The 12,370-nt window shown below is 49.8% G+C and overlaps 1 protein-coding gene across 2 annotated transcripts in view; it reads left to right on the top strand.

Annotated features, from left to right (window-relative positions):
- The first annotated feature begins 6,207 nt into the window (after nt 1-6,207).
- CAMK1G (calcium/calmodulin-dependent protein kinase IG) overlaps nt 6,208-12,370 on the top strand; it is a 30,508-nt gene continuing 24,345 nt past the window's right edge. The window contains exon 1 of one of the 2 annotated variants that reach the window (XM_012638337.1): nt 6,208-6,305. The gene's annotated coding sequence lies outside the window, so the exon portion shown is untranslated. Of the gene's footprint in view, nt 6,466-12,370 lie in introns of both variants that reach the window. The other variant, XM_012638338.1, reaches the window with a different exon arrangement.

Here is a 12,370-nt window from a genome sequence, read left to right as displayed (position 1 = left end):
AGTAATTAGGTTTTTACAAAATAATATACATTTTTAAGTATATCTAATTAAAGTTTCTTGAATGAGGCCTTAATGTGGTTACAGCTAAATTAACGTGGCCTTCCAACATGAAAAGGTTTCCCACCCCTATTTTAGACCATCCCAGGTGCCCAGCTAATAATAAAGGTGCTATGGGACAAATGCCAAACCTGTGGTCCCCAAACCCTGAGCCACGGACCAGTACCGGTCAGTGGCCCGTTAGAAACCGAGCAGCGCGGCAGGAGGTGAGCAGCGGGGAAGGGAGCTAGCGAAGCTTCATCTGTGTTTACAGCTGCTCCCCATGGCTCGCATCACCGCCTGAGCTCCGCCTCCTGTCAGATGAGCAGCGGCATTAGATTCTCATAGGAGCCGGACCCCTACTGTAAACTGGGTGTGTGAAGGATCTAGGCTGCAGGCTCCTTATGAGACTCTAATGCCTGATGATCTGAGGTGGAGCTGGGGCGGTGATGCTAGCGCTGGGGAGCAGCTGCAAATACAAATTATCACTAGCAGAGAGGTTTGACTGCACAATAAATGTAACACTTGAATCAGCCCAAAACCATCCCCTCCCCCTGTCTGTGGAAAAATTGTCTTCCATGAAACTGGTCCCTGGTGCCAAAAAGGTTGGGAAATGCTGCCGTAAGCCATAGTCCCAGGTCGAACCCAGGGCTGTTTGTAAACATGAGGACACGGACTAAATTCCTTAGTGAAATCCTCACCACTGTTGTTTTTCCTTCATAGGACATTCCCTTTGTTTTTTGTTCATTCCCTGGAGAGTTAGGCAGAAACAGAAAAAGGAAATTAAAACCAAATTGCTCAATCAGATACTTTATAGGTAGCCTTGATGAAAGTTTGGATGTGGCAAGTTGACACTCATGACTTCCCACTACCCTTGACACTCTTCCTGCTGGTCTTTCAAGGTCACACACTGGTGACCTTGGAGAGTCATTGCTAATTCCTCTGGCTCTGGATACAGAAAGGATGGACGCAGATAATGATGGACGCAGAGGAGAAAGGTACTGCAGTCTCTGCTGAGGACCAGAGCAGGTTCCCATGTGGGAACTGACTGGGCCATGACCAGAAGTTAGAAGCCCAGGGGAGTAGGTTTTATCTTGTCTCCCCCACCTCTTCCTGGAACATGGCATATACCAAGGCCAGAGTCGTTTGGAAATATGACTCAAGGCAACGGAGGGGATAGATGCTTTGAGCACACAGACACACAGCAAACACGTGTGGGGAGGAGCAGGTGAAAATCCACTCACTTCGTAGATGTTCCACCTGCAAGATCCTGTACCACCCCCCCCGCCCCCCAGGTTGGGGCCGGTTTTACTTGGTTTTTTGTTGAATTTGGGCGGGGGCGGGGGGGAGGGCCGGAAGGTTTTGGGGGGGGTTCCTTGGGTTAAGGTTGCCTTGGGAAGGGGAGGAGGGGGAGAAAGTCGAGGCGGAAAAAAGGGCAGAGTAGCCCTGAGGACACAGCCAGAGATGCCGACTGACTGGCCCACCCCTGACACCCAGCTCTCTGAAGACTCTAAAGAAATTGGAAGATGTAACACAAACCTGAAGAAATGGGCTGTTTTGTGTATTCTCCTGGATTCTGTGTGTCCGTAGGGGCAGCCCATGGTAAGCCCATGCGCTTACTATCCACTGCCCCCCGCTGCTCGGTTTGCGGTGTCAAATTCAGAATACACCGGAAAACTCTCATTTTTAGTTTTTATTCAGCCCTTCAATGTTTCAGGACTTTGTGGAAGTTTTCGAGGTCACTGAAGCATGGTTTCTGCCCTCAGGGAGCTTATCATCTAAGGGAAAACCCTGAGGCGGGTCAGACCAATCTGAACCCCAGCGGGAGGGTACTGTTACAGCCATGCAAGAGCTCTGGGAGAAGGGAGAGGGTCGTCCATTGTGCCTGTGGACCCGGGGAAGGGTGTTCAGGGGAAGAGATTTTTTGAAGGTCCAGCTCAGATAAAAAGATGAGCAGTCCTCATCACTGCAGGAACAGTGTAGACCAAGACGCAGCAGTGGGAGATGTCTATTCCTAGAAGTGCTGGCAGTCTGGTGTCTTATTTTTAAAACAAATAAATACTAAAGTAGCAAGTCTTGCATCGATCCCCGCCTGTGTGCCAGCCTGTCTCTACTGTCCTATAATTTCAGCTCCCTCCCGCCCGCCCCCACTCCCAAGTCGGGAGCACATCCCATTCTCTGTTATCCAACCTCCAACCGGCAATGTGTGAGGAAACATTTGTTCTTGGTGGCCCCTCCTCCCCTCTCGTTACCCTTCCTATCCTACCTTCAAGGACTCCACAATTTGCTCCTTTCCTGCCTCCCCAGCTACGCTTGGCTACTCTCCCGCCGTTCTCCCCGCCCAGTCGCAATGCACTGCTTCCGTGTCTCCACGGCAGGTCTGGCTCCCTTCCACCCCAGGGTCCTTACACACGCTGTGCTTTTGTTCCTCTGACTTCTCATGCAGCTAATTCTTCCTCTTCTGATTCGTTTTCCCTTCCCTTTTCCACCCTGCACATCGTCGTGTCTCGTCATCTGGCCGTGCAAAAAGCTCAATCTGGAGATCTAATGAAACGTAAGGGACCATGCAGAACCAAGGTGAGGCAAGAAGCTGCTCTTTGACAGAGAAAGAATTGCTGTGTCCTCACGAGTACACCTCCCTTTTCTCCTTCTCACAGAAAAGCATAAGAGAGCCTCTTATTTCGTTTACGTGGAGGGGTAGGCAGGGTCAGATGGGCGGGGTGGGGGCCCACATGGCCTAGGCTAGCTCCACGTGGCCACTTTGCTTTGCAAGACACCTCATCATTTCCAGCACGGGTTTTGCGTATTCCTACCTCTGTGTTTTTCCTAATTCCGCCCCACCCGCCCTGACACCTCCCAAATCTGGTCCTACTCATCCTTCAGATGCAGATTTAGTTCCATCTTTTCTATGACATCTTTCCTGATATCTCCAACCCACAGCAATCTCCCCATGGCCCCATCTCCGGAGACAACATGAATTAATCATACCTTATTTAGCTATTGATTGATCTCCCATTGTTTTCTGTGTTTTAGTCTTGTCTCCTCTTCTGGACACATAGCTGATGTCTAATAAATATTTGGTTGACTTGTTGATTGGGAAAAATATAGAGACGAGGCCATTAAAAGGATACGAACAGGGCAAAATTGCAACCATGCATGTATGTGTGTGCATATCTGTGTGTAAATGCATGTGTGTTATACCTTATGCATGTGTTATAAGGCCAAACGCTCTCTTCCACGTCGTTGAGAAACATTACTGAATGTTCTGTAGTCACATGTGAAAATACTTGACCAATAGATGCTCTGCCCTTACTCCAGGCCTCTGATAATTAGTGGACAGCCCGGTCAGTGTTTGCAAGGAGACCTGGCTTCTGACCTCAGCATAAAGAGGCAACGCCTTCTCCTCTGGCACCCACCATCCACTGAATCTGTTCCTGTTTCCACAGCAGAGAATTCATCCCTGGTTCTGTGGCTTACCAAGACCAGCAGTGTGCAAGTGTGTTGAAGGGAAAGAGAAGGAAGAAGGAGGATTCCAGTTGCCTCATGATAACAGGCAGTTCCTTGCCCAGTTCAACCTTTCCTCAGTGTCTTACAAGGTGCAGAATTGACCGATTCGTGTGCTTGGACAGTAACAATTCTATGTGTACCAATAGCAAGTATACAATCAGTACTTGATAGATATTTAAGGAATGAGTGTATATACGTGTGTGCTGGGGAAGACTTCAGAGAGACAGGATGCAGCTCGGAATGGAGATAAACTTTTTAATATGAGTCAATGCCCATGGGCATTACTTGGCTGTCTTGGGCTGGAATAAACTCCCTACTTCCAGAGTGTTCAAACAGAAGGAAGACAGCGACCAGTCAGGGATGCTATACCCAGAGATTCCAGGCAATAAATGAAATGTTGGACCAATAATAATAATAATATCCTATTATTCTTGTTATCGATACTAATAGGAATTAGCATTTATTGAGTACTTACTATGTACACCAATCACTAGCAAATCATATGTTATTTAATTATAATGGCTCTTAAAGGCCTTTCCACCCCTGAGAGCTGATGAATCTATCAGATCCTATAAACATCTGCAGAGCCAGGCACAGGAGGAGGATTAGGGGAAGGAAGAAAAGGGGACAGTAAATGCAGGCAAAATCCCTGCCCTTAAAGAACTTTCAATTCAAAAAAGGAGATAGAAGTGGAAAATACTGGAATTCAATGCAGAAAAAGTTTTTAAACCTAAGGAGAGTTGTAGACAAAGAGTTTTGGAAACAGCCCGGAGGAAAGGCAGCTCTCTGGGGCCTCTTTAACAAAGGCACTAATCCTATTCGTGGGGCTCTACTCTCATGACCTAATCACTTCCCAAAGGCCCCGCCTCCCAATGCTGTCACACTGGTGAAAAGGTGTCAACATATGAATTTGGATGGGCACGTGAATATTCAGAGCATACAGAGGTAATGATCATCACTAATATTTATCAAGTGCTTACCTTACGCCAGTCACTGTTCTATGCAACTTGCAGTCTGTCTCATTTCATCCTACTAGTGCATGATCAAGTTCAGTAATTATCCCATTTTATAGATGGGAAAACTGAGGCACAGAGGAGTTAAGCCACTTGCCCAAGGCCACATATGTGGTCCGTGGAAGACCCAGGACTCCAAGCTAGAAGTCATCTCCAGAGCCACTGTTGACTATCCTACTGCACCACCTCACTAGGGACCAACTAGAGCCTACCCTGTCGCAATAGTTCCTAAGAGAGAGGATGAGGGCCTGAACCAAGATTGTAGAGGTGAAAATATAAAATAGGCAGCTTTTTCTTACTCCCTTTTATGTAAGAAAGGGGGAAATATATATACATTTTTTTTGATTTGCCTGCATCCACATAAAGAAATGCTGTAATAAAAGTGGCCACCTCTAGAGGGCAGTGTCCGGGGCAAGGGGCAGAAGGGGAATGGAAGGGAGTGATACACCCCAATATATGCTTTTTAATGTGGCTCTTCTTGGTGACTCATATGCATGTTTTATTTATTTAAAAAAAATAAGAGAATATAAAACAAAAGGCACAATTTAAAAACTAATTCAAAGGAACAAATGAAAGTGCATAAGAGCCGATTGGATTTGGAAGACCATGAAACAGACAAGACAGACAGAGCAAACACTAGGGTCTCTAACTTGGGTGTCTGGGAAGATGGTAGCCCATTAACATAGCTGGGAAAACCAGGAGGAGGGCGAGATTGAAGGTGGCTGTAACACATTCAGGCTTGTCTGTAGATGACATGGACGTTTGGATGTTGAGGTTAGGATGACAACCCAGATGGGGTGTTGGTTTGGGAGGTTTTCATGAAGATGGAGATGGGCCCCGCGAGTGGAGGTCAGCAGTAAGGGGGAACTAGAGAAGGCGAATGCAGGAGGGCGGAAGACAGGTTTAAGGAGCCCACCCTGAATGGGCAGCCCAGGAGAAGCTGAGCTAGAGACTGTGAAGTCCCGACAGGGGCAGGATGGAGAGATGAGCATAATGGAACAGGGGGGAGCAGAGAGTTTCCAGGCGGTGGGGAATGATTTTCTGGAGTCTAACGGGTTAGGATAGAGAGCAGAATGCTGTGCTTCTGGAGGAAAGGAGAGAAAGCAGAGATACAGGGTGGGACAGTCCAACTCACGGGCCCCCTGCAGGACATCCGAGGGCTTCCCTCCCCATTCTATAAGACACCCAGAGGTCTCCAGTCTCTGCCTGCCAGCCAAGTAGATATCCTGTTGTTCAGGGAGGTCTCTTTAGACAACATACTCCAGCAACTGAGTGGTTAAAAGGGAAATTGAGGCAGGCAGTCCTAGAAAGCTTCTCTGATATTTTCTATCACCCATTCAAGCCAAGGGAAAACTATAATTTGATGGTTTTTGCTGTTTTTCATTCTTCCTCTCTCTTCATCACACACAGTCATGCAAACACAACGACATGCACACACACACACACACACACACACATACACATCAGGCATAAAAGGGCCCCTTCACACAAGCATTTTTCTGGATCGTACTTGCTACTGCTCGATGGGAGGGAGAGAGAGCAGAGTGGAGGAAAGGAAAGAGAGATGCCAGCCACCCTAGCTACTTTCCCTCCCCTTTAAGGCTGCCTGGTTACGGTCCTGGGAAAGAAAACCCCTGCATTCCTCCCCTTTAATTGGGTTTATTGTTAAAGCACTGGAGCAGCTAATCCTCACAGACCTGTAGGAGCTGGAGTGGGAGCCCAAGAGCACGATTCTTCCTGAGTCCCTGGGTAAGATGAACCTGCTTCTTTTCTTGGCTTTAGGGGGTTTCCTCGCCTAGTGGGGGGCAGGCGGCACCTAGAGAGTGGGTTTGGAGAGCCACTTTGTGAGTGACTTGGGCATTTATTTCAGCCCCAGTTGCAGTCTTCCCTGACTCTTGTGGTATCAAGGGTAAGTTATAGCTGCCTTGGCAAATAAGTCTGAATTGGGGTCCAGGGTGGGGGGTATCTCCCTCGGGAGTCATCTGACCATCACTCCTGGGCTGGCTTGAGTGGGAACCTTTTGCACTCTGGGCAGGGAAAAGGGAGCAAAACATCCTTCTATGCCCCTCCTGCATTCTAGGGACAAGCCTTTGGGGCTTTGTGTCTAGAAGGGACCCCATCCACCTGCGGGGTGTCAGGACCTCCAGCTCTCTTGCCACCTTCCCTCCTGCTCAACCTTCATCTCTTAACCTCTCTGACCCCAGCGTCCAGATAGGGTAATGCCCACCCTGCCTACCTATCTGGGTTGGTGGGAGGGTTAGGAGAACCAGCGGCAAAAAGGACATTTGTAAAGAGCGTGTGGCTCTGCAAACCCAGGGAAGGAGGATCACCCTCAGTTCCTCCTGGCAGGGTCCGTGGACAGGCTCAAGTCTCCCCATCCCTGGCCGCGTTAAGATGCAAAACACAGCAGCTCGCGCTGTCAGTCACAAGACAGCTCCTTCACCTTCCCCAGGGGCGCGTCTACCTCCCTTCTGTCTTTAAACTTCCCTAGTTTAGTTCTCAGGCGAAGATGTTAAAAGGAGGTCTGGATTCACCACCACCACCACCCCCATCCACACCGTGGCCCCTTCTCCCCACGTAACTTTGACGCACAAACATTAACCCTGAGGCTCCCGCAGGCGGCTGCCAGGGCTCCGGCGGGTCTGGCTGCAGCGCTTGGCTGGTCAGCCTCTTGCTCTGGAGCCGGATCAACTGACCACGAGGAAAATCTCTGAGAAAGGACGGGAGAGTCAAGCAGGTTCCGTCTTGGGTAAGGAGAGGATCTTTTCCAGATCAGAGGTCGAAGACAGAACCAGGCCCCTGTCATTCCTACTGACCCAAGCTTAACCAGAAACAAAGATGAGACCCACATCTGAGACAGGCCATGACACAAAGTGCTTAGTAATACCTGCTATGAGCACCACATTTTACAGTTTATGATGTGCTTCTCATTAATCATCTTTAGAACAAACCCATCAGGTGGTGGGCCATGTATTATACCCCCCAGTATAGGTGAGACCACTGAAGCTCAAAGAGATGAAACTGGTTTGCCTGGGTTGCAAAGCTGGACGCTAGTGATTTACACATTTGATTGCAGCAGCATTTGAACCCAGATTTTCTGATAAATTCAGTGAACTTTCCATGATGCTACAAATAGTTACGGGGGCTGTGCGTGTATTTATTAAGAGTACTCTTTAGAAACATGGGGCAAAACTTTGGGAAAGAAGCCCAAGTTTAGAGCGAGAAAACGTTTGAGCTGGAGCCGGGAGAGGCTCAGGCACTAGACATGGCGCCCCCAGGCTTGATGCTGGGAAATCTGAGTGCTCCAGAGACTTAGCCTTTTCCAGGTCACCCAAGCCACATGTTCCAGGGGGAACCAGTCAGGTGATAGGATTGCATGACAGCATCACAAGGATAATGGCGGAAATGAGTGAAATCCCAGCAACCGCTTCCAGGAAAGAGGCAACAGGTTTTGTGGTACAGTGATAAGGAGACTGGTGTTGGAATTTGATGGACCAGGGCTCCCAGCCCAGCCCAATCATTTACTATCTGTTTGACTGGGGGCATCTTTTTCCTGAGCATTTCTATCCAGCAGTACCTCGGCTATGCAATGGGGTTACCTTGGAAAGCGGCAGCGAGGCATTGCACAAGACAATGCATGCGAAGCACCTAGCACAGTGCCCCACGCGGGTGCTCAGGCCAGGGCGGCGAATACTGCAAGGCCTGGGAGCAGTTCTGGCTGGAAGGGAAAAGCATCCCCCTCTAAGAGGAAAGCGCCTCCCTCACTCCCTCTCCCCCATACACACGCGCACATGGCCAGAAATAAATTGCCACAGGAGTGCGTGCGAGTGACGGCGCCCAGCCGCAGCCTGCCAGAGCCAGCCAGTGAATGAGCTGCAGCATGAATGAGGGAGAGCGGCTGAGTCTGCAGACAGGCTGCGCGCCTGGCGCTACAACTGTGGGCGCCGCGCCACGGTCAGCGGCAAGGGGGCTGGGGCTGAGCAGGAGCGGCTGCCAGCGCGGAAGCACGCCGGCGGGGCCTGGGGACGGCGCGCGCTGTCCGTAATTGTCAAACCCCTGTGCTGGGCGAGAAGGCAGGAAACTCAGAGCTTCTTGACACAGCCATCCTGAGTTCAGCCGGTCCTTGCTTCTGCACGCCCTCCCTGGGAGAGATCTTCCCCCTGCCCTTGTGGGTGCCAAGTGGAGTGCATGGCGGCGACTTTAACAGTAATGAGCCCCACACCTGCACCACGGAGGGACGCACCTCTTGCATGGGAGTTACGCTAAAAGGCAGCGCGTAACGCACGGTCAGCATTACCCTTGAAGACTCCTTAGAAAGGTGCCCGCCCCAGTGAAGCGCGGAATATTGCCCGTGGAGAACCCAGCACAGGCGTTGTTTCCTCCGGTGTCGCAGCAGATCCCTGCTTCCTTGGTTGAGTACCAGGGGAAGCAGTTGGCTTGCATTCATGCTATGATGTATGAGAAATAACGTATCTTTAAACACTTTAGAATCCCAGGGAGACGAGATGCTCACATTGTAAAAGGCTCGTAGAAGCCGGGACCAGCTGAGGAAACAGCAGATTCACATCTCCTATCCTGTGCTCACCCCTATTTAAATTGTTATTTGTTTCCTTTTCTCTCTCCCCAGGGCATGGGGTTTAATTCCTGTGCCTATAACGTGGGCCCACTGCGTGGCACTTGAAAGGTTGCAAAATGCTTTCATGCCCATTGATGCACTAGACCTCCAAAGGAGTGCTGAGAAACAGAACAGGGGCCATTATTCCCATTCAGCAGATGAGGAAACTGAGGCCCAATGTGGTTAGGAGCATGTTAAGAATAGTAGCATACACTACTCTCTCCAATGGCCCCTGTGTGCTAACCTGTCAGCCACCGAATGAGGCCCTAGAGAATGTTCTTCATATCCTCTATGAGAAGCATGCAATAAACACATGAATTCTGCCTTGTCACTGCAGCAAGAAACTCAAATGTAGGTTAAACTTAAATGTGATTTGGTTAAGCTTAAATGTGGGTTTAGTTAAACTTAAATGTGGGTTTGGTAAAACTTAAATGTGGGTTAAACTTAAATGTGGGTTTGCACCTAAAATAAATTGCAGACAGCAATTGAGAAACCTCCTTCCTCAGTCATTTCGTGAACAGAAATTGGTGTGCAGAGTTGGCCTTTGAAATGCAGCATGGTGGGAGGGCTGGGGAGTGGAGTGGAGGGTGCTTGGAGTCTGTCTGCAGCCAGAGGTCTCCAGGAGTCTGTAGGGCCCAGGGCCTGGATTTTGGGAAGCTGATGATCCACTTCGGTTGCAACCATGAGCCTGAAATGAGTTCTGACAGTTACACAGACCCAGCCACGTGCCTGGGGCACCATGAGGAGGGCAGCGCTGTGACAGATGGCAGTGGACTGCTGGAAATTTCCTGTATTCCTCAAAAAAATGAAGAATTACAAAGCATTAGAGACGGCCTGGGCCACATTGTCCCAAGTGTGCTCAAGGCAACCCCGGGTCCCTTGGATGCTAATAGGTGTTAACGAAAGGAAAAAGTTTCACCATCTTCTAAATTTGGGAAGTGCCAGGTTAAACAGCATTAAACATGTGTCTTGAATAGTCCTCAGAGGCTTTATTAAGCTATTAATAATGTGGATCACGAATCTCCAAGAAGGACATCAGAGGAGCAGCAAATCCACCTAGCTCACAGTCTCCTTGGACTAATATTCTGAAAAGCAAACTTCAGGGAACCTTAATCTAGTCCAGTCTCCTCTTCTCACTAAGGAGACAGGTGGAAACTCAGAGATGTATAGTGATCTCCAGGGATGCACAGCTCCTTGGTGCCAAGTCAAGACTGGAGCCAGAGCTTGGGTTCTACCTAGTGTGCCTCTTAATCTAGAGGATGATGTGAAGTCCAATATGGGCCAAAGTCCAGGAAATTGTGGGCTCCAGGCAAGGAAACTTCCCAGCTTTAGCCTTTTACCCCTTTATAATCAAGTGCTGTATATATTTCCATGATTCCACATGCCCCGGCCTGGAGGCAGAGAGCATATTCTTATTAAAGATGATCCAACCGATAACCTCCTTCTCAAGGCCCCCAGGCCTTTTTGAGTCATGCTTCCAAGGAATGGAAAACCCTGGAATCAGAGACTGTGAAGCAGTCTTAGGGTGGACTGATTCCTCTGAGGTCAGTAAAAGACCCAGGCGAGCTCTAGAAGGCTCTGAGGCCTGCTCACTCTACCCCAGAGTGATTCACACCTCCTCGCTCAGAAGCCTCGAGGAACAGCACTGCCAAAAGCAGGGTGGCTCTTTCTGCAGGTAGAACTGAGAGCCAACATCTGTGGGTTTAGGGCTGCAGAGGTGCTACTGGAAGCTTCTCTCCTTCTCTGTGTCTGTCTCCTCTGGTTTGTCCATGCCCAGTGTAGGGACAGTATCGTTGTTCCTGCATCGCACACACATTGGATTGGATCAGGTCAGATTGAATGCCCTTGGATTACAACATGATGCTCCCAAGACTCTGGGACATCTTATTAGGAGGGTAACACTCTTAAGCTATTAGCCCAGCTGATTGATTTAATAAGCACCTCAGAGCAGGGCCCTGAATGGCTGCGATTCAAATAGGAAACTTTTGGTAGGGAGGACACGGGATGGGGGGTAGGAGGGAGGGTCTAGAGAGAGGGTCTGGGCAGCATGGGGGCATGAGGTGACATGGCACTTTGGGGATATATCATGGCAACGAGGAGGCCACAGCAGACAAACCCCATCTGCCTGAGAGTTCCCTCTGGGGCCGGTGCTGCTCCCGTGACCAGATGGAGCCTGGGGGGAGGAAGGACGGTGAAGCTCCATGGAGAGGCTTGTGGAGGACGCCTGCCTCCTGGGCTCGCGGCCACCCATCTCTCATCGGCACCTCCTAAGCAGCCAGACTGCTGCCAGCGTCACGCAGCCTGGCCCTGGAAGCTTATAGAGACCGCGTCCACCCCAAGGCTGCACTGCCTGCCCTTCAGGAAGAAATTTCCCCTCTGTAGTCTCCTCCCCAGCTGCCAAATTTTCCCCCAAGAGGCCAAGAAGACCATCCAAAAAATATATATATATATATGAGCAAGCACCAAGTAGGAGCCAGGCACTGCACTAGGCTCGAGGGAAACAAGATAGACGAGGCCTTTGTCCATGGGAGTGGCTTTCTAGTGAAGACACTGACCTCAAGCAAATACACAGGATGCTTTCAGATCGTCATATGTGTTACAGAAGAAAGCATCAGCTCACCTGTGTACAGTATATACAGTATCTGTATACAGGCACAGGTACTGATACGGATATATTGAGCGGGCAGTGGACTGACTCCAGGTAGAACGGCCAGGAAAGGCCTCTTCCAGTGTCCCAGGGAAGTTCTGCTAAGACCTGGAAACGAATTCCACCCCAGGCGCTACGTAGCCTATCCCTGAAGGGATGATGATGACAAAAAGCCAAACTGATTCTGCCCCCTGTGGCCACTCTCTGCTGTGCTGCAGGCAGAGCCTCACAGAGAGGAATGTAGAGAAGGAGGTCCACCTGCTGTCCCTTCCCAGGGCTCAGGTCTTCTTGCTACAGGCTCCTCTTTGAAGCAATGTAAATGCATGCTCCAACCCTTCCGTAGCATCTTAAGTTCAAGTGCTTTGCAAAGCCTTCCCTGATCAACCCACGCCCCAGGGCCCTCTTCCTCATTCGCTCCTTTAACAGACATGGGCTGGGCCTTCAGTGAGTGCCAGGCACAGCAATAGGCACCAGGGGTTCCAAGATGAGTGACCCAGGGTCCCTGTCCTTTCAGTAGGCTGGGCTGCCTTTTTAGCTGATTATATATATATA

The sequence above is a fragment of the Propithecus coquereli genome, unplaced genomic scaffold, assembly GCF_000956105.1.
Source record: "Propithecus coquereli isolate 6110/MARCELLA unplaced genomic scaffold, Pcoq_1.0 Scaffold129, whole genome shotgun sequence".
In the NCBI taxonomy this organism is placed as follows: domain Eukaryota; kingdom Metazoa; phylum Chordata; class Mammalia; order Primates; family Indriidae; genus Propithecus; species Propithecus coquereli.
The sequence above is the reverse complement of the archived record's forward strand: the minus strand, read 5'-3'. Positions and strand labels throughout refer to the sequence as shown.